We start from the raw sequence: 18,219 nt of genomic DNA on the forward strand, positions 1-18,219 counted from the left end.
TCTCTCTCGACTTCCCCATCTCAACCTCCTAAGGCTACCATCACTAAGCGTAACATTGAAGCTATTGACACCACATTCCTTTCCTCCCTGTTTGACTCACTTCTCTCTCCTATTCTCTCTCTCTCTCATGCCCTGAACAAGCCACTTCCACATACAATGCTTCCCTTACTTCTGCTCTTGACTCTGTTGCTCCACCAACCACTGTTCACCCTCGCAAATTAACACCTCAACCCTGGCACACCAAATGCACCAGATATCTGCAAAAATGCTCACGTACTGCTGAGCGACACTGGAGGAAATCACGCTCTAAGGCAGACTTCCTCCATTTCAAACTTATGCTCTCATCCTTCAGTGCTGCCCTTTCTCTTGCTAAACAGTCATACTTCAAGAACCTCATCTCCTCCCAGTCTTCCAACCCCCGGCGCCTCTTTGCCACTCTCAACTCACTCCTCTGCCCACCTCCACCTCATCTCCCTTCCTCACTCTCTGCTCTTGACTTTGCCACTTACTTCACATCCAAAATTGACTCCATACGTCAGGACATCACATCACACCAGACTATCAGTAACCAGCCTTCTCCCATCCCTTACCAACCCTCCCCATCCCTCGCACCAACTCTGTCATCTTTCTCCCATGCATCTGGAGAGGAAGTCATGGCCCTCATTCGTTCCTGTTCCCTCACCACCTCCCCACTTGACCCTATCCCCTCCCGCCTCCTCTGCCACATCTCTTCTTCTGCTTGTTCCCATCTTTCCCACCTTCTCAATCTCTCCCTCTCATCAGGCACTGTCCCCTCTGCCTTCAAGCACGCTCTCATCTCTCCTATTCTTAAAAAACCTACCCTTGATCCAAACTCTCTCTTTAACTACCGACCCATCTCTCTTCTCCCTTTTGCCTCCAAACTCCTTGAGCGTATTGTCTACAACCGCCTTACTTCCTTTCTTTCCTCACACTCACTGCTTGACCCATTCCAGTCTGGCTTCCGTCCTCTCCACTCCACTGAAACTGCCCTTACAAAAGTATGCAATGACCTCCATGCTGCTAAATCTAAGGGACACTACTCTCTACTTATTCTACTTGATCTCTCTGCTGCTTTTGACACTGTGGACCATCCTCTCCTACTGCAAATCCTTCACTCCATTGGTCTGCGTAACACTGCCCTCTCTTGGTTGTCGTCCTACCTTTCTGACCGTTCATTCTCTGTCTCCTCTCATGACTCCACCTCCCCCTCACTTCCACTAACTGTAGGGGTACCCCAAGGTTCTGTCCTTGGTCCTCTTCTCTCTCTATACGTCCTCACTAGGTAAGCTCATTAGTTCTTTTGGTTTCCAATATCATCTCTATGCTGATGACACTCAAATCTATCTTTCCTCTCCAGACCTCTCCCCTACTCTCCTCACTCGTATCTCCAACTGTCTCTGCTATCTCTTCCTGGATGTCCCAGCTCTTTCTTAAACTTAACATGTCTAAGACCGAGCTGATCATCTTCCCTCCCTCCCGCATAACCTCACCTCCTACAATCTCATTATCTATTGATGGCACTACTATCTCCTCTACCCCCCAAGTGCGCTGTCTTGGAGTAATCCTTGACTCCTCCCTCTCCTTCAAACCACACATTCAGCACCTCTCACAAACCTGCCGTTTTCATCTAAAAAATATTTCCAGGATCAGACCCTTTCTGACCCAGGATGCTACTAAGACTCTTATCCACTCACTGATCATCTCCAGACTGGACTACTGTAATCTCCTCCTGACTGGCATTCCTGACAAATACCTCTCTCCACTCCAATCTATCCTCAATGCTGCTGCCCGGCTAATTTTCCTCACCAAATGCACTACGTCCACCTCTCCTCTCTTACTAGTCCTTCACTGGCTCCCCTTCCCTTTCAGAATCCATTTCAAGCTTCTCACACTTGCTTACAAAACCCTCACCCACTCCTCTCCCATCTACATCTCTGATCTTATCTCGCTTTACACTCCCACCCGTCCTCTTCGCTCTGCTAATGCACGCCGACTCTCCTGCCTACGGATTACTTCCTCCCACCTCCAAGATTTTTCACGTGCTGCACCACTTCTCTGGAATTCCCTACCTCTCCCCCTCAGACTCTCCACCTCTCTACAAAACTTCAAATGGGCTCTCAAGACCCACTTCTTCACCAAACCCAGCCAAATCTCATCCTAAACCTCTGTTCCACGCTCTCTATGTACCCCATCTGTCTCACCCCTGTCTGTCTACCCCTCCCCTTTAGAATGTAAGCTCTCATGAGCAGGGCCCTCTTCCCTCATGTGCTTACTCTTTTCTTACTTTAATAATCTTCAGCTGCACCAAATCCAGCAGTCTTCTGCCACCTGATACTTATTCCAGTGTCATCTGCTGATGTAGCTATGTTTATTTACCCTGTACTTGTCCTATATTGTCATCAACTGTAAGTTGCTGTTTTCCTGTTTGATTATTTGTTTATGTACTCTGTAATTTGGTGCTGCGGAACCCTTGTGGCGCCATATAAATAAAGGATAATAATAATAAATAATATATTATATAGCAGTACGGTACAGTAGGCCACTGCTCTACCTACCTCTGTGTCGTCAAGTATACTATCCATCCATACCTGTGGTGCATTTTAGAAAAAAACATATCTCGGCAGAGCAATCTATATATCCATCATTTTTCAGACAGCAACAGTGGGTATTGTATTAGTCACCCAATCCATCACTTTTATAGGGTTACATGCATCCACATGCTACAGCCTGTCTCAATAATTTTACTGTCACGGTGTGTGTGTTTGTGTTTTTATTTGGGTATTTTTTGTTGTTGTAGAACTACAGGTACCAGCAAGCCCGTTATTTCCCCGCCTGCTGGTACTTGAGGTTCTCCAAGTACCAGCAAGTGGGGGAGGCTTGCTGGGCCTTGTAGTTCCACAACAAAAAAACAATATTCTTTTTTTACACATATGGCTATCAGCCCGGCACCCACCACACAGGGGTGCTGGGGACAGCCTCGGGCTTCACCCCTGGCCCTTGGGTGCCTCGAGGGGAGGAACCTCTTGATTTAAGGGATCCCCACTCCTCCAGGGAACCCCGGCCAGGGGTGACTAGTTGGAGGGGTAATGCCAGGGCCGCAGGGACCTACATAAAAGTGTCCCCTGGCTGTGGCATTATCTCTCTGGCTAGTGGAGCCCGGTGCTGGTTTTAAAAATATGGGGGACCCCTACATCTTTTGTCCCACGTATTTTTTGGAACCAGGACCCGTCTAAGAGCCCGGTGCTTGTTGTCTAAATACGGGGAACCTCTGTCCAATTTTTCCCCCAGTATTTAAATAACCAGGACCGGCTCAAAGAGGCTGGTTATACTAAGGAGGGGGGACCGCACACATTTTTTTTAACCCATTCAGACCCTTCTCCTTTAAGTTAATGGAAGCCCTGGACAACAAAATTGCATTCATGTCCTCCTCCCTCACCCTTCCCAGTCCCAAACACTCATTTTTTTTTCTTTAAAAATTTATAATATATCACAAGAACAATGAGCAGGCAGGCAGCGGGCATTGGCGGCATCGGACTGATATAGAAATTAGTGGTGGAGGGCTGGGTCAGTTGATTGTGGGAGAGTTTGTAAGCCATTGGCGGTGGCAGTGGGTATCGGCTCAGAGGCAGTAGCGGGCATTGGCTAAGGGTCATCGGCAGGATTCGGCGGACATTATGGCTGTAGTGCCTCACTAGCCACTGACCTCACCGCACGCCACTGTGGGACAGATGTAACATGCAGAGAGAGGTAGATTTTGGGAGAAGGAATGTCCTAGCATAACTGTTAATTGCAGTGTAATACTGTAATTCAACTGTGCAGCATTTGTGGCTAAATGTCAAAGAAGCCAGTATTTACCCTGCATGCAAAACAATAAATGTATTTGCACATACCTCCAAACTAACCCAATTTTTGCAGGACAGTCACTTTTTTTGGGAATGTCCAGCTAACCCAAATAACCCCCCCCCCCCCAGTGTCCCATAGTCATGGGGAAGGGGGGGGTGGAAGGCTCCCTGTAGCTTGTTGCTCTGCAAATATGCACATTGTGGGTAATTCAGACCTGATCGCTAGGGTGTGTTTTTTGCATCCCTGTGATCAGGTGGTTGCCGCCTACAGCGGAAGGGAAAATTTGCTGTGCAGGTGTGTGATCACATGTGCACAAGAGCTGCACAGCTCAGCACTTACTCAGCCATTGAGGTGACGTCACAAATCCTCCCACAAAACGCCGGGTCCCTCCAGTGTTTTTCCGGACACTCCCTAGAAACATTCAGTTGCCACCCACACAAACACCCTCTTCTTGTCAATCTTCTTGTGATCTCCGGACCGTCGCACCTACGCATTGTGGCGCATACGCATGTGCAGTGCAGACCTGATTGCCCGCTGGGTGAAAATAAATTGAAGCGATCTGGTCTGAATAAGCCCCAATGTCTATTCACGGGAGACAGAGGGGCTGGGGTATGGTCAGCAGCTCACAGAGCACCTATAATGACAAAAATGGGAGACATGGCTCATGATCGCGATATACCTGCGAAGGTACGCCCTCTATTGATTGACAGGCAGAGGCATTCGCATTTTCTGCGGAGCACCCGGAGAAAATGTAGGCACATGCACAGGATGGACCCTGCGTATATGCCCCCATCCTCTTCATAGTTTTTGGGGTTGGAACGAGCAGTGTGAAAACATCAATCGATGGGGGTAATTCCAAGTTGATCGCAGCAGGAATTTTGTTAGCAGTTGGGCAAAACCATGTGCACTGCATTTACGAACAGATGATTTTTTATATAAATTTTAAAATGTTAGTAAATGTGTGTTTTTTTCAACCTGGAAGCCCAACATCGATTAAGATCGATCTTAAATAGACCCCTGGGTTTTAAGGATAACCATGGTTGAGTCCAATAATTAATTCACATTGACCGAAGTTCTAATTAAGTAGTGATGTGCACCGGAAATTTTTCGGGTTTTGGGTTCGGTTCCGCGGCCGTGTTTTGGGTTCGGACGCGTTTTGGCAAAACCTCACCGAAATTTTTTTGTCGGATTCGGGTGTGTTTTGGATTCGGGTGTTTTTTTCAAAAAACCCTAAAAAACAGCTTAAATCATAGAATTTGGGGGTCATTTTGATCCCATAGTATTATTAACCTCAATAACCATAATTTCCACTCATTTTCAGTCTTTTTTGAACACCTCACACCTCACAATATTATTTTAATTGGTATTTGGTACCGGGGACACAGTACCTCAATCAAGTCTATAGTTGGCTCTGAAATCAGCATTAAACTGGATCCACACTTAGATTATCTGTTCAATTTTTTTTTCTAGTTGAAACAAAATTATGCTAATATGTGGCAGCAAATGACAATTGACCATTTGCTCCCAAACACTGGAAAACATCAAAAAATGGTCATTTAGATAAATTGGTTAAATCCATTTCATTTAGCTAATTTATCCAAACTACCTTTATTGTATCTTTGTGGGTGAATGATGTGTGGGTCAGTGTTGAGGGTGGTGGAGGAGATGGGTAATAGGCACAGCAGGGTGTGGACAGTCAAATAGTGTGCTTAGAGGTGCAGATAAATAGGGATATCTAATAATTCACCCACTATTCTATAGAATTATTAGATATCCCTATTTATCTGCATTACTCACCTAACACTCAGCATTTATCTACATGCTGATGCTATTCATAGCACTTAGCTTGCAAGTATTTTACCCATAAGAAGACACATTAGATGTTCCCTCTCTTTTCATTAAAGACGTCCCCAGCAACCATACTGTACTATACTACAACAGGAATAATTACTGTGGGGGATTATACCATTTGATCTGGAATAAAGGGAAAATATTGTGGAAAGAGTGCTGTAAGTGTATGATATGTAGAACTATTGCCAGGTTCTGACATTTGTCAAGTGAATTACTAATATACATTCAACTAATATTACATAGTGTCCAGTAATTCAGTATCAGACTAATTGATAAAGTCAATTTGGATCAATAATAAAGACACAACACAGGTAGCGAACCTTGATATTAATAAATGTATTTCCATTTATTATATATGGTAATTACATTATACAAACTTATTGTACTTTATCTCGTGTTTAGACAATTTTAACAAATTTATTAAAAGTAAATTTTTAAATCATCATTTGTGCGCCAGCAAAAGAGACATTCTTTTCTCTTCTCCTTTCCTGCATAACATTACTTGTCTCTGGTAGCACCCCCGAACGTCCTACAATTAATATTTAATATAACTGATGGACATTTATTGGGGCCTCTTCATACAAATATTTAGAATTTAATAGCTGGTGCAGAACACATCCCCTTCCCCCCATTCCCTGTATATCTGGATTCACCAAGGAAATGCTGATACTGACTCCAAGAAGAAAGGGAGTCTCTTCCCTATGAAGGTGAAGCCTTGTTTGGCGACGGCCTAGTTAATTTGATCTCGGCAGCTCCCGCAGGTAAGTCAACCTTCTTGCACTATGTTCCCTCTCAACGGATAAAGACGCATCATTATCTGATGCAGTCATTTCGGCCCAATAGATATGCAAGAAGTTAAGATTCCCCTTTCTTTGCAGGTAGAGGAAGGAGAAGAGGGAAGAGGTCTGTAGCCTCTTCAAGATTGCAGGAGCAGAGATTGTCCTCTGCTTCTGCCAAATCCACTGCATGACGCTAGGGCTTTCTTGCAGGAGCCCGCACCAGTGGGGGCACGTCTAAAACTCTTCAGTCAGTTCTGGATTCATTCGGACCTGGACTCGTGGGTTTTATAAATAGTGTCCCAAGGGTACAAACTGGGGTTTCAAGACGTTCCCCCTCACCGATTGTTCAAATCAGCCTTAGACAGCAGGGAGAAGGTTTTTATTCAAGCCACTTCGTGGTCCCGAAGCCGGACGGCTCAGTCAGACCAATCTGAAATCTGAAATCCCTCAATTTCTACCTAAAGAAATTCAATTTCAAGATGGAATCTCTCACGGTAGTGATCTCCAGTCCGGAGGAAGGAGATTTCATGGTTTTGGTAAACTTAAAGGATGCCTACTTACATGTTCCCATTTAGCCACTGCATCAAGCTACCTGAGGTTTGCAATTCAGGATTGTCATTACTAATTTCAGACGTTGCCATTTGGTCTGTCCACGGCTCCGAGGATTTTCACCAGGGTGATGGCGGAAATGATGGTTCTCCTTCGCAAGCAAGGAGTCACAATTATACCGTACTTGGATAATAGTTTGCTGTCTGTTTCCACTTCTCTTTTCTTGAGCCGCTCCGTTCTATGCCCTTGCGCACTATCCTAACTTCTCCCGTCTGCTTACTTTGTGCCTTCCAACGCACAATGCGAACTACAGGTAGTGCTGCAGGGCCCACACCTTTTTACTTGCCTTACAGAGCAGCTCTGGAGCTGTTACAGTGCCCAGCTGCTGCAAGAAATCAGCTTGAATGCTTCAGGGGCTGGGGCATAGCCAACATGAGCCCCACACCGAAGGAGGGTGGAGGTGTTTAATGCGAACTAGGGGTCATCCAAGCGCCGCAAAAGGCCGCCATGCCCTGCATAACCCTTTTCTCTTTTCATATGCAGATGAGGGTTCCAGCCAACTTTGGCCCACTGCTTGGATGACATCACCGTATGCAAATCCATCTTCTGCAGACCTTCTCCCAGGAATGCTTTTACTAGTTGTTGCATTTGGTTTGTTGTTTGGGGGTGCTTCAGTATTAGGCAGCCTTCTACCCTCCCATGTTCATCTCACCTGCCAGGTGAGATACTATGATCATGAAGTTGCTTCTCCCAGGGCAAGGCTCACCCATTGCCAGGCCGATGCAAGAACTGGCAGCCCGACTAGAACATCAGGAGGCTGCACAGGGCCACATCATCCGCTGTCTCCAGGATCTCTCTACTCGGCTGGATGGGATTCAGACAACTCTCCGTGGATCAGGCGCGTCTGGTGCGTCAACCACAGTGACTCCAGCTATAACCCCACCCACCTTACCCATTTCTGCTCCACGTCTTCATCTTCCAACGCCAGCAAAATTTGACGGATCTCCAAGATTCTGCAGGGGATTTCTCAACCAGTGTGAGACTGCAAGGGATATTGGACTCTTGAGTTCACGGGCCAATTTCATGGCAGTCTCGGATAGGAGGGCATTGTGGATTCACCAAGGGAATGCTGATGCTGACTCCAAGAAGAAAGGGAGTTTCTTCCCTATGAAGGTGAAGCCTTGTTTGGCGACGGCCTAGTTAATTTGATCTCGGCAGCTCCCGCAGGTAAGTCAACCTTCTTGCCCTATGTTCCCTCTCAACGGATGAAGACGCATCATTATCTAACGCAGTCATTTTGGCCCAATAGATATGCAAGAAGTTAAGATTCCCCTTTCTTTGCAGGTAGAGGAAGGAGAAGAGGGAAGAGGTCTGTAGCCTCTTCAAGATCGCAGGAGCAGAGATCGTCCTCTGCTTCTGCCAAATCCACTGCATGACGCTGGGGCTCTCTTGCAGGAGCCCACACCAGTGGGGGCACGTCTAAAACACTTCAGTCAGTTCTGGATTAATTTGGACCTGGACTCGTGGGTTTTACAAATAGTGTCCCAAGGGTACAAACTGGGGTTTCAAGACGTTCCCCCTCACCGATTGTTCAAATCGGCCTTAGTCAGCAGGGAGAAGGCTTTTATTCAAGCCTCTTCGTGGTCCCGAAGCCGGAAGGCTCAGTCAGACCAATCTGAAATCTGAAATCCCTCAATTTCTACCTAAAGAAATTCAATTTCAAGATGGAATCTCTCAGGGTAGGGATCTCCAGTCCGGAGGAAGGAGATTTCATGGTTTTGGTAGACATAAGGATGCCTACTTACATGTTCCGTTTAGCCACTGCATCAAGCTACCTGAGGTTTGCAATTCAGTATTGTCAAAACCAATTTCAGACGTTGCCGTTTGGTCTGTCCACGGCTCCGAGGATTTTCACCAGGGTGATGGCGGAAATGATGGTTCTCCTTCGCAAGCAAGGAGTCACAATTATCCCGTACTTGGATGATCTCTTGATAAAGGCGAGATCCAGGGACCAGTTGTTGCAAAACATTGCACTCTCCCTGACAGTTCTTCAACAACATGGTTGGCTCCTAAACTTGCCAAAATTGCAGTTGGTCCCAATGACGCGGTTGTTGTTTTTGGGAGTGATACTGGACACAGAAGAGGTTTTCTTCCAGTGGAAAGGCTATGGAGATCCAGAGTCTGGTCAAACAAATTCTGAAACCAGCAAGAGTGTTAATCCATCAATGCATTCGGTTGCTGGGGAAGATGGTTGCGGCCAACGAGGCCATTCAGTTTGGCAGGTTCCATGCTAGAGTGTTCCAGTGGGACCTGTTGGACAAGTTGTCCGGATCCCACCTACACATGCACCGGAGGATAATCCTGTCTTCCAAGACCAGAATATCACTCCATTGGCGGCTGCACAGTTCTCACCTCCTAGAGGGGCGATGGTTCGGGATCCAGGACTGGATCCTAGGGACCACGGATGCAACCCTCCGAGGCTGGGGAGCAGTCACACAGGGGGAAAACATCCAAGGAAGATGGTCAAGTCGGGAAAGTTGTCTCCACATAAATGTTCTGGAGTTAAGGGCCATTTAATAACTGCAGACACAGTACGCACTGGGACGGGTGCCCAGCATCCTCTACGGACTAAGAGAAAAGGATTTACCGGTAGGTATTAAAATCCTATTTTCTCTAACGTCCTAGAGGATGCTGGGGACTCTGTAAGGACCATGGGGATAGACGGGCTCCGCAGGAGACATGGGCACTTTAAGAAAGACTTTAGTTCTGGGTGTGCAGTGGCTCCTCCCTCTATGCCCCTACTCCATACCTCAGTTTGATACTGTGCCCAGTGGAAACTGTGTGCTTTTCAGGAGCTCTCCTGAGCTTTCTGACAGAAAGTATTTTGTTAGGTTTTTAATTTTCAGGGAGCACTGCTGGCAACAGACTCCCTGCATCGAGGGACTGAGGGGAGAGAAGCAGCCCTACTCTCTGAGTTGCAAGGTCCTGCTTCTTAGGCTACTGGACACCATTAGCTCCAGCGGGATTGGTACGCAGGATCTCACCCTCACCGTCCGTCCCAGAGCCGCGCCGCCGTCCCCCTCGCAGAGCCGGAAGATAGAAGCCGGGTGAGTATGAGAAGAAAAGAGACTTCAGCGGTGGCAGAAGACTTCATGATCTTCACTGAAGTAACGCACAGCACTGCAGCTGTGCGCCATTGCTCCCATACACCTCACATACTCTGGTCACTGTAAGGGTGCAGGGCGCCCTGGGCAGCAATATAAACCTCTTTTTGCAAAAATATAACATATATACAGCTGAGCACTGTATATATGTATGAGCCCCCGCCAATTTTACAGTTTAAGCGGGACAGAAGCCCGCCGCCGAGGGGGCGGGGCTTCTCCCTCAGCACTCACCAGCGCCATTTTTTCTCCACAGCACCGCTGAGGCAGCTCCCCAGACTCTCGCCTGCTGAAACCACGGTAGACAAGAGGGTTGAAAAGAGGGGGGGGGCACATAATTCGGCGCAAATTACATACAGCAGCACTACTGGGCAAACATTAAGTTACTGTGTTATTCCTGGGTTATATAGCGCTGGGGTGTGTGCTGGCATACTCTCTCTCTCTGTCTCTCCAAAGGGCCTTGTGGGGAAACTGTTTTCAGAAAAAGCATTCCCTGTGTGTGTGGTGTGTCGGTACACGTGTGTCGACATGTCTGAGGAAGAAGGCTATATTAGAGAGGAGCGGGAGCAAATTAATGTGGTGTCTCTGCGACAGCTGATTGGATGGATATGTGGAATGTTTTAAATGCTAGTGTAAACTCAGTGCACAAAAGATTAGACAAGGCTGAAGCTTCGGGACAGTCAGGGTCTCAACCCATGCCTGATCCTATGTCGCAGGGACTGTCAGGGTCTCATAAGCGCCCACTATCCCAGATTGTTGACACAGATACTGACACGGATTCTGACTCCAGTGTCGATTACGATGATGCAAAGTTACAGCCAAAATTGGCAAAATCCATTCGATATAGGATTATGGCAATAAAAGATGTTTTGCACATCACAGAGGAACCCCCTGTCCCTGACAAGAGGGTACATAAGTACAAGGGAAAGAAGCCTGAGGTAACCTTTCCCCCCTCACACGAGCTGAACGAGTTATGTGAAAAAGCCTGGGAATCTCCAGATAAAAGACTGCAGATTTCCAAAAGGATTCTTATGGCGTATCCTTTCCCATCAATGGATAGGTTAAGATGGGAATCCTCCCCTAGGGTGGACAAAGCATTAACACGCTTATCCAAGAAGGTAGCCCTCCCGTCCCAGGATACGGCTACCCTCAAAGAGTCTGCTGACCGCAAACAGGAGATAACCCTGAAGTCCATTTATACACATTCGGGTACCTTACTCAGACCGGCAATTGCGTCGGCCTGGGTGTGTAGTGCTGTAGCAGCATGGACGGATACCTTATCTGAGGGGATGGATACCCTAGATAAGGATACTATTTTATTGACCCTGGGGCATATAAGAGATGCTGTCCTATATGTGTGTATGCAAAGTACAGGTGGTGCTGCAGGGCTCACACCCTTTTACTTGTCTTGTAGAGCAACTCTGGAGCTGTTATTGGATCCATCTGCTGCAGGCCTTCCCCCAGGAATGCTTGCACTAGTTGTTGCATTTGGTTTGTTGTTTGGGGGTGCTTCAGTATTAGGCAGCCTTCTGCCCTCCCACATTCATCTGAAAATGTGTTCTCCCTGCAGTTGTTGTCCCCAGATGAGAGTTCCCTTGTGCTTCCTCAGTTGAATTTCCTTAACTTGATGGGGGTGTGCCCGAGCAGCCGCCCTCCACAGCCCTATCCCAACACATACTTATCTTGCATATGAGATCTCTTGATCATGAAGATAGTTCTCACAGGGTGAGGTTCATCCATTACATTTTAAAGTAGGAAGGTACAAATTACATATTCGAATTACATATATGTGCTGGATTCAAATGTTTTCCCCCCTTCCTTTCTCAATTGTGCCCATCAGCAGCTATTCTTATGTTGCAGCCAATGGTTGTGACACATTTTTTTCTTCTGTGGGGTACACTGGACTCCACAAGGATTCATATTGGGGTGTAGAGTAGGATCTTGATCTGAGGCACCAACAAGCTCAAAGCTTTTGACTGTTCACAAGATACTCAGCGCCCCCTCCTCTATAACCTCGCTTCCATGAACAGGGAGCTCAGTTTGTAGTTGGTGCCTTCAGTAGCAGGCCACTTAACAGGGGGCTGCCTCAGGCATCCTATTCTTAGCTATTAATTTTGACAAGAAAAGAAGAACTTTTTTAATAAGAATCTACAAGGGCTGCAGCAGGCTAGGTCTAATAGACATATTTACTGCAGCTCCATCACTCCCAGCGGCACAGTATACTCCAGTGCCCCGGTTGCTGGGTCACTGCAGCGGAGGCTCCGGTTCCTTCCTAAGGTCAGTCACACACACACCGCCCTCCGGGATCACGAGGCCGCTGATGAAAGGGTGGTAAGGGTCTTCTGTGCCCGCTTTATACTGTGATCCAGCGTGGCTGTAGGGGGCGGGCCGTGTGCGCACTGGCGTGGACACTGATTACTGGGCAGCTGCTCCACTAGCCACCAGGGACAGTTAAGGAGCACAGCTCTGGGGGTTTTTCTCCTATATTAACCCCATTTTGTACTACCCGCAGTGCATTGTGATAGGTAATAGGGCCTGATTCGGGTTGGATTGCAATCGCAATAAGCAATCCAACTGCAAAAATTGCTAAGAGCATACGCATCCGCCTGCAGATAATGCGATCGCCTCTGCCAGTCAATCGGTGCAGGGGGGGGGGAGGGGGGTCAACAACACTCCATTCCCAAGTCAGAGATGGAGCGGTGCGGGGGCAGGGTTTCAATATTGGGTCGGCAACGGAGAAACAGGAGGCGTGGTCAGAGCGGCTGCATGACATCTCATGGGCCGGACTCCGCCAGTGGAGCCCCAGCGTCATGCAGTAGATTTTGTAGAGGCCGGGGAGGACTTCTGTTCCTGGGAGCTAGCTGTGTTGTGCATCTTTTTTCCTCTGCCCCTACCTCTGGCAAGAAAGGACGCACCTCACACTTTCTTGTTTCTTTGTGACCGAAAGGACTGCATTTGATAATGCAGAGCTTTCTTATGCTGTGAGGGAACATAAGGTAAAAAATTTGATTTTCCAGCTGTAGCTGTGCGTGTTAATGCTTTGTCCATCCTAGGGGAGGATTCCCATCGTAACCTATCCGTTGATGGGAAAGGATACGCCATAAGAATCCTTTTGGAAATCTGCAGTCTTTTATCTGGAGATTCCCAAGCTTTTTCACATAACTCGTTCAGCTCGTGTGAGGGGGGAAAGGTTACCTCAGGCTTCTTTCCCTTGTACATATGTACCCTCTTGTCAGGGACAGGGGGTTCCTCTGTGATGTGCAAAACATCTTTTATTGCCATAATCCTATATCGAATGGATTTTGCCAATTTTGGCTGTAACTTTGCATCAACGTAATCGACACTGGAGTCAGAATCCGTGTCGGTATCTGTGTCAACAATCTGGGATAGTGTGCACTTATGAGACCCTGACAGTCCCTGCGACATATGATCAGGCATGGGTTGAGACCCTGACTGTCCCAAAGCTTCAGCCTTGTCTAATCTTTTGTGCAATGAGTTTACACTAGCATTTAAAACATTCCACATATCCATCCAATCAGGTGTCGGCGGAGACACCACATTCATTTGCTCCCGCTCCTCTCTAATATAGCCATCTTCCTCAGACATGTCGACATACGTGTACCGACACACCACACACACACAGGGAATGCTTTTCTGAAGACAGTTTCCCCACAAGGCCCATTGGAGAGACAGAGAGAGAGAGTATGCCAGCACACACCCCAGCGCTATATAACCCAGGAATAACACAGTAACTTAATGTTTGTCCAGTAGCGCTGCTGTATGTCATTTGCGCCGAATTATGTGCCCCCCCTCTCTTTTCAACCCTCTTGTCTACCATGGTATAAGCAGGGGAGAGTCCGGGCAGCTTCCTCTCAGCGGTGCTGTGGAGAAAAAATGGCGCTGGTGAGTGCTGAGGGAGAAGCCCCGCCCCCTCGGCGGCGGGCTTCTGTCCCGCTTAAACTGTAAAATTGGCAGGGGCTCATACATATACAGTGCCCAGCTGTATATATGTTATATTTTTGCCAAAAAGAGGTTTATATTGCTGCCCAGGGCGCCCCCCCTGCGCCCTGCACCCTTACAGTGACCGGAGTATGTGAGGTGTATGGGAGCAATGGTGCACAGCTGCAGTGCTGTGCGTTACCTCAGTGAAGATCATGAACTCTTCTGCCGCCTCTGAAGTCTTCTTTTCTTCTCATACTCACCCGGCTTCTATCTTCTGAATCTGCAAGGGGGACGGCGGCGCGGCTCTGGGACGGACGGCGAGGGTGAGATCCTGCGTACCAATCCCTCTGGAGCTAATTGTGTCCAGTAGCCTAAGAAGCAGGACCTTGCAACTCAGAGAGTAGAGCTGCTTCTCTCCCCTCAGTCCCTCGATGCAGGGAGTCTGTTGCCAGCAGTGCTCCCTGAAAATTAAAAACCTAACAAAATACTTTCTGTCAGAAAGCTCAGGAGAGCTCCTGAAAAGCACCCAGTTTCAAATGGGCACAGTATCAAACTGAGGTATGGAGGAGGGGCATAGAGGGAGGAGCCAGTGCACACCCAGAACTAAAGTCTTTCTTAAAGTGCCCATGTCTCCTGCGGAGCCCGTCTATCCCCATGGTCCTTACGGAGTCCCCAGCATACTCTAGGACATTAGAGAAACTAGAATTTTAGTTTGGGGGTGCTTCAGTATTAGGCAGCCTTCTGCCCTCCCATGTTCATCTAAAAAAGATGTGTTCTCCCTGCAGTTGTTGTCCCCAGATGAGAGTTCCCTTGTGCTGCCTCAGTTGAATCTCCTTTACTTGACAGAGATGTGCCTGAGCAGCGGCCCTCCCCAGCCCTATCCCAAATCATACTTATTTTGCATAGGAGATACCATGGTCATGAAGATTGTTCTCCCAGGGTGAGGTTCATTCATTGCATTCTGGGTATGCTGACTCCTGTGATTTCCCCAAATGGGGGAAACTCGACTGCATTATTTGTGGTAGTGGGGGACTGTGTTTGTGCTTTCCTCTGGTCAGCTCTGGTAAAAGTCAGATTTCTTTGTCTCAGATCTTCCTCTAGCCTTGTTTTTCTTTCGAGAGTTCCCTTGTGCTGCCTCAGTTGGATCTCCTTCACTTGACAGGGGGGTGCCCGAGCAGCGACCCTCCCCAGCTCTAGCCCAACTCCTACTTACCTGCCAGGTTAGATACTATGATCATGAAGGTGCTTCTCCCAGGGCAAGGCTCACCCATTGCACTCTGGGTGTGCTGCTCCTGCGATTTCCCCAAATGTGGGAAACTTGACTGCATAATTTGTGTTTCCCGTGGTCGGATCTCGTATAATTCAGATCTCTTTGTCTCAGGTCTCTCTCCAGCCTAGTTTGCTGTCTGTTTCCACTTCTCTTTTCTTGAGCCGTTCCCTTCTATGCCCTTGCGCACGATCCTGACTTCTCCCGTCTGCTTACTTTGTGCCTTCCAATGCACAATGCAAACTACAGGTAGTGCTGCAGGGCCCACACCCTTTTACTTGCCGTACAGAGCAGCTCTGGAGCTGTTACAGTGCCCAGCTACTGCAAGAAATCAGCTTGAATGCTTCAGGGGCTGGGGCATAGCCAATATGAGCCCCACACCGAAGGAGGGTGGAGGTGTTTAATGCAAACTAGGGGTCAGCCAAGCGCCGCAAAAGGCCGCCATGCCCTGCACGCCCCTTTTCTCTTTTCATATGCAGACGAGGGTTGAAGCCAACTTTGACCCACTGCTTGGATGACATCACCATATGCAAACCCATCTGCTGCAGGCCTTCCCCCAGGAATGCTTGCACTTGTTGTTGCATTTGGTTTGTTGTTTGGGGGTGCTTCAGTATTAGGCAGCCTTCTGCCCTCCCATGTTCATCTGAAAATATGTGTTCTCCCTGCAGTTGTTGTCCCCAGATGAGAGTTCCCTTGTGCTGCCTCAGTTGAATCTCCTTTACTTGACAGAGATGTGCCTGAGCAGCGGCCCTCCCCAGCCCTATCCCAAATCATACTTATTTTGCATAGGAGATACCATGGTCATGAAGATTGTTCTCCCAGGGTGAGGTTCATTCATTGCATTCTGGGTATGCTGACCTCTGTGATTTCCCCAAATGTGGGAAACTCGACTGCATTATTTGTGGTAGTGGGGGACTGTGTTTGTGCTTTCCTCTGGTCAGCTCTGGTAAAAATCAGATTTCTTTGTCTCAGATCTTCCTCTAGCCTTGTTTTTCTTTCGAGAGTTCCCTTGTGCTGCCTCAGTTGGATCTCCTTCACTTGACAGGGGGGTGCCCGAGCAGCGACCCTCCCCAGCTCTAGCCCAACTCCTACTTACCTGCCAGGTGAGATACTATGATCATGAAGGTGCTTCTCCCAGGGCAAGGCTCACCCATTGCACTCTGGGTGTGCTGCTCCTGCGATTTCCCCAAATGTGGGAAACTTGACTGCATAATTTGTGTTTCCCCTGGTCGGCTCTCGTATAATTCAGATCTCTTTGTCTCAGGTCTCTCTCCAGCCTAGTTTGCTGTCCGTTTCCACTTCTCTTTTCTTGAGCCGCTCCCTTCTATGCCCTTGCGCACTATCCTGACTTCTCCCGTCTGCTTACTTTGTGCCTTCCAACGCACAATGCAAACTACAGGTAGTGCTGCAGGGCCCACACCCTTTTACTTGCCTTACAGAGCAGCTCTGGAGCTGTTACAGTGCCCAGCTGCTGCAAGAAATCAGCTTGAATGCTTCAGGGGCTGGGGCATAGCCAACATGAGCCCCACACCAAAGGAGGGTGGAGGTGTTTAATGCAAACTAGGGGTCAGCCAAGCGCCGCAAAAGGCCGCCATGCCCTGCATAACCCTTTTCTCTTTTCATATGCAGACGAGGGTTGAAGCCAACTTTGACCCACTGCTTGGATGACATCACCATATGCAAATCCATCTGCGGCAGGCCTTCCCCCAGGAATGCTTGCACTAGTTGTTGCATTTGGTTTGTTGTTTGGGGGTGCTTCAGTATTAGGCAGCCTTCTGCCTTCCCATGTTCATCTGAAATTATGTGTTCTCCCTGCAGTTGTTGTCCCCAGATGAGAGTTCCCTTGTGCTGCCTCAGTTGAATCTCCTTTACTTGACAGAGATGTGCCTGAGCAGCGGCCCTCCCCAGCCCTATCCCAAATCATACTTATTTTGCATAGGAGATACCATGGTCATGAAGATTGTTCTCCCAGGGTTAGGTTCATTCATTGCATTCTGGGTATGCTGACCCCTGTGATTTCCCCAAATGTGGGAAACTCAACTGCATTATTTGTGGTAGTGGGGGACTGTGTTTGTGCTTTCCTCTGGTCAGCTCTGGTAAAAGTCAGATTTCTTTGTCTCAGATCTTCCTCTAGCCTTGTTCTTCTTTCGAGAGTTCCCTTGTGCTGCCTCAGTTGGATCTCCTTCACTTGACAGGGGGGTGCCCGAGCAGCGACCCTCCCCAGCTCTAGCCCAACTCCTACTTACCTGCCAGGTGAGATACTATGATCATGAAGGTGCTTCTCCCAGGGCAAGGCTCACCCATTGCACTCTGGGTGTGCTGCTCCTGCGATTTCCCCAAATGTGGGAAACTTGACTGCATAATTTGTGTTTCCCGTGGTCGGATCTCGTATAATTCAGATCTCTTTGTCTCAGGTCTCTCTCCAGCCTAGTTTGCTGTCTGTTTCCACTTCTCTTTTCTTGAGCCGTTCCCTTCTATGCCCTTGCGCACGATCCTGACTTCTCCCGTCTGCTTACTTTGTGCCTTCCAATGCACAATGCAAACTACAGGTAGTGCTGCAGGGCCCACACCCTTTTACTTGCCGTACAGAGCAGCTCTGGAGCTGTTACAGTGCCCAGCTACTGCAAGAAATCAGCTTGAATGCTTCAGGGGCTGGGGCATAGCCAATATGAGCCCCACACCGAAGGAGGGTGGAGGTGTTTAATGCAAACTAGGGGTCAGCCAAGCGCCGCAAAAGGCCGCCATGCCCTGCATGCCCCTTTTCTCTTTTCATATGCAGACGAGGGTTGAAGCCAACTTTGACCCA

General features: G+C 48.2%; 4 non-coding genes and 2 pseudogenes across 4 annotated transcripts; all 6 read left to right on the forward strand.

The window, feature by feature from the left end:
* The first annotated feature begins 15,035 nt into the window (after window positions 1–15,035).
* On the forward strand, window positions 15,036–15,199 carry LOC134986347 (U1 spliceosomal RNA). Its single transcript, XR_010192242.1, has one exon. It is a non-coding gene; the product is annotated as a U1 spliceosomal RNA (small nuclear RNA).
* A 152-nt stretch (window positions 15,200–15,351) lies between these two features.
* LOC134986443 (U1 spliceosomal RNA) lies at window positions 15,352–15,503 on the forward strand (annotated as a pseudogene).
* Window positions 15,504–16,185: 682 nt separating this feature from the next.
* On the forward strand, window positions 16,186–16,349 carry LOC134986509 (U1 spliceosomal RNA). The gene has a single exon (XR_010192377.1). It is a non-coding gene; the product is annotated as a U1 spliceosomal RNA (small nuclear RNA).
* A 152-nt stretch (window positions 16,350–16,501) lies between these two features.
* LOC134986407 (U1 spliceosomal RNA) lies at window positions 16,502–16,664 on the forward strand. Its single transcript, XR_010192293.1, has one exon. It is a non-coding gene; the product is annotated as a U1 spliceosomal RNA (small nuclear RNA).
* Window positions 16,665–17,335: 671 nt separating this feature from the next.
* LOC134986496 (U1 spliceosomal RNA) lies at window positions 17,336–17,499 on the forward strand. Its single transcript, XR_010192365.1, has one exon. It is a non-coding gene; the product is annotated as a U1 spliceosomal RNA (small nuclear RNA).
* A 152-nt stretch (window positions 17,500–17,651) lies between these two features.
* On the forward strand, window positions 17,652–17,803 carry LOC134986401 (U1 spliceosomal RNA; annotated as a pseudogene).
* Window positions 17,804–18,219: the final 416 nt, after the last annotated feature.

The sequence above is a fragment of the Pseudophryne corroboree genome (assembly GCF_028390025.1).
Source record: "Pseudophryne corroboree isolate aPseCor3 chromosome 7 unlocalized genomic scaffold, aPseCor3.hap2 SUPER_7_unloc_3, whole genome shotgun sequence".
Classification (NCBI taxonomy): Eukaryota; Metazoa; Chordata; class Amphibia; order Anura; family Myobatrachidae; genus Pseudophryne; species Pseudophryne corroboree.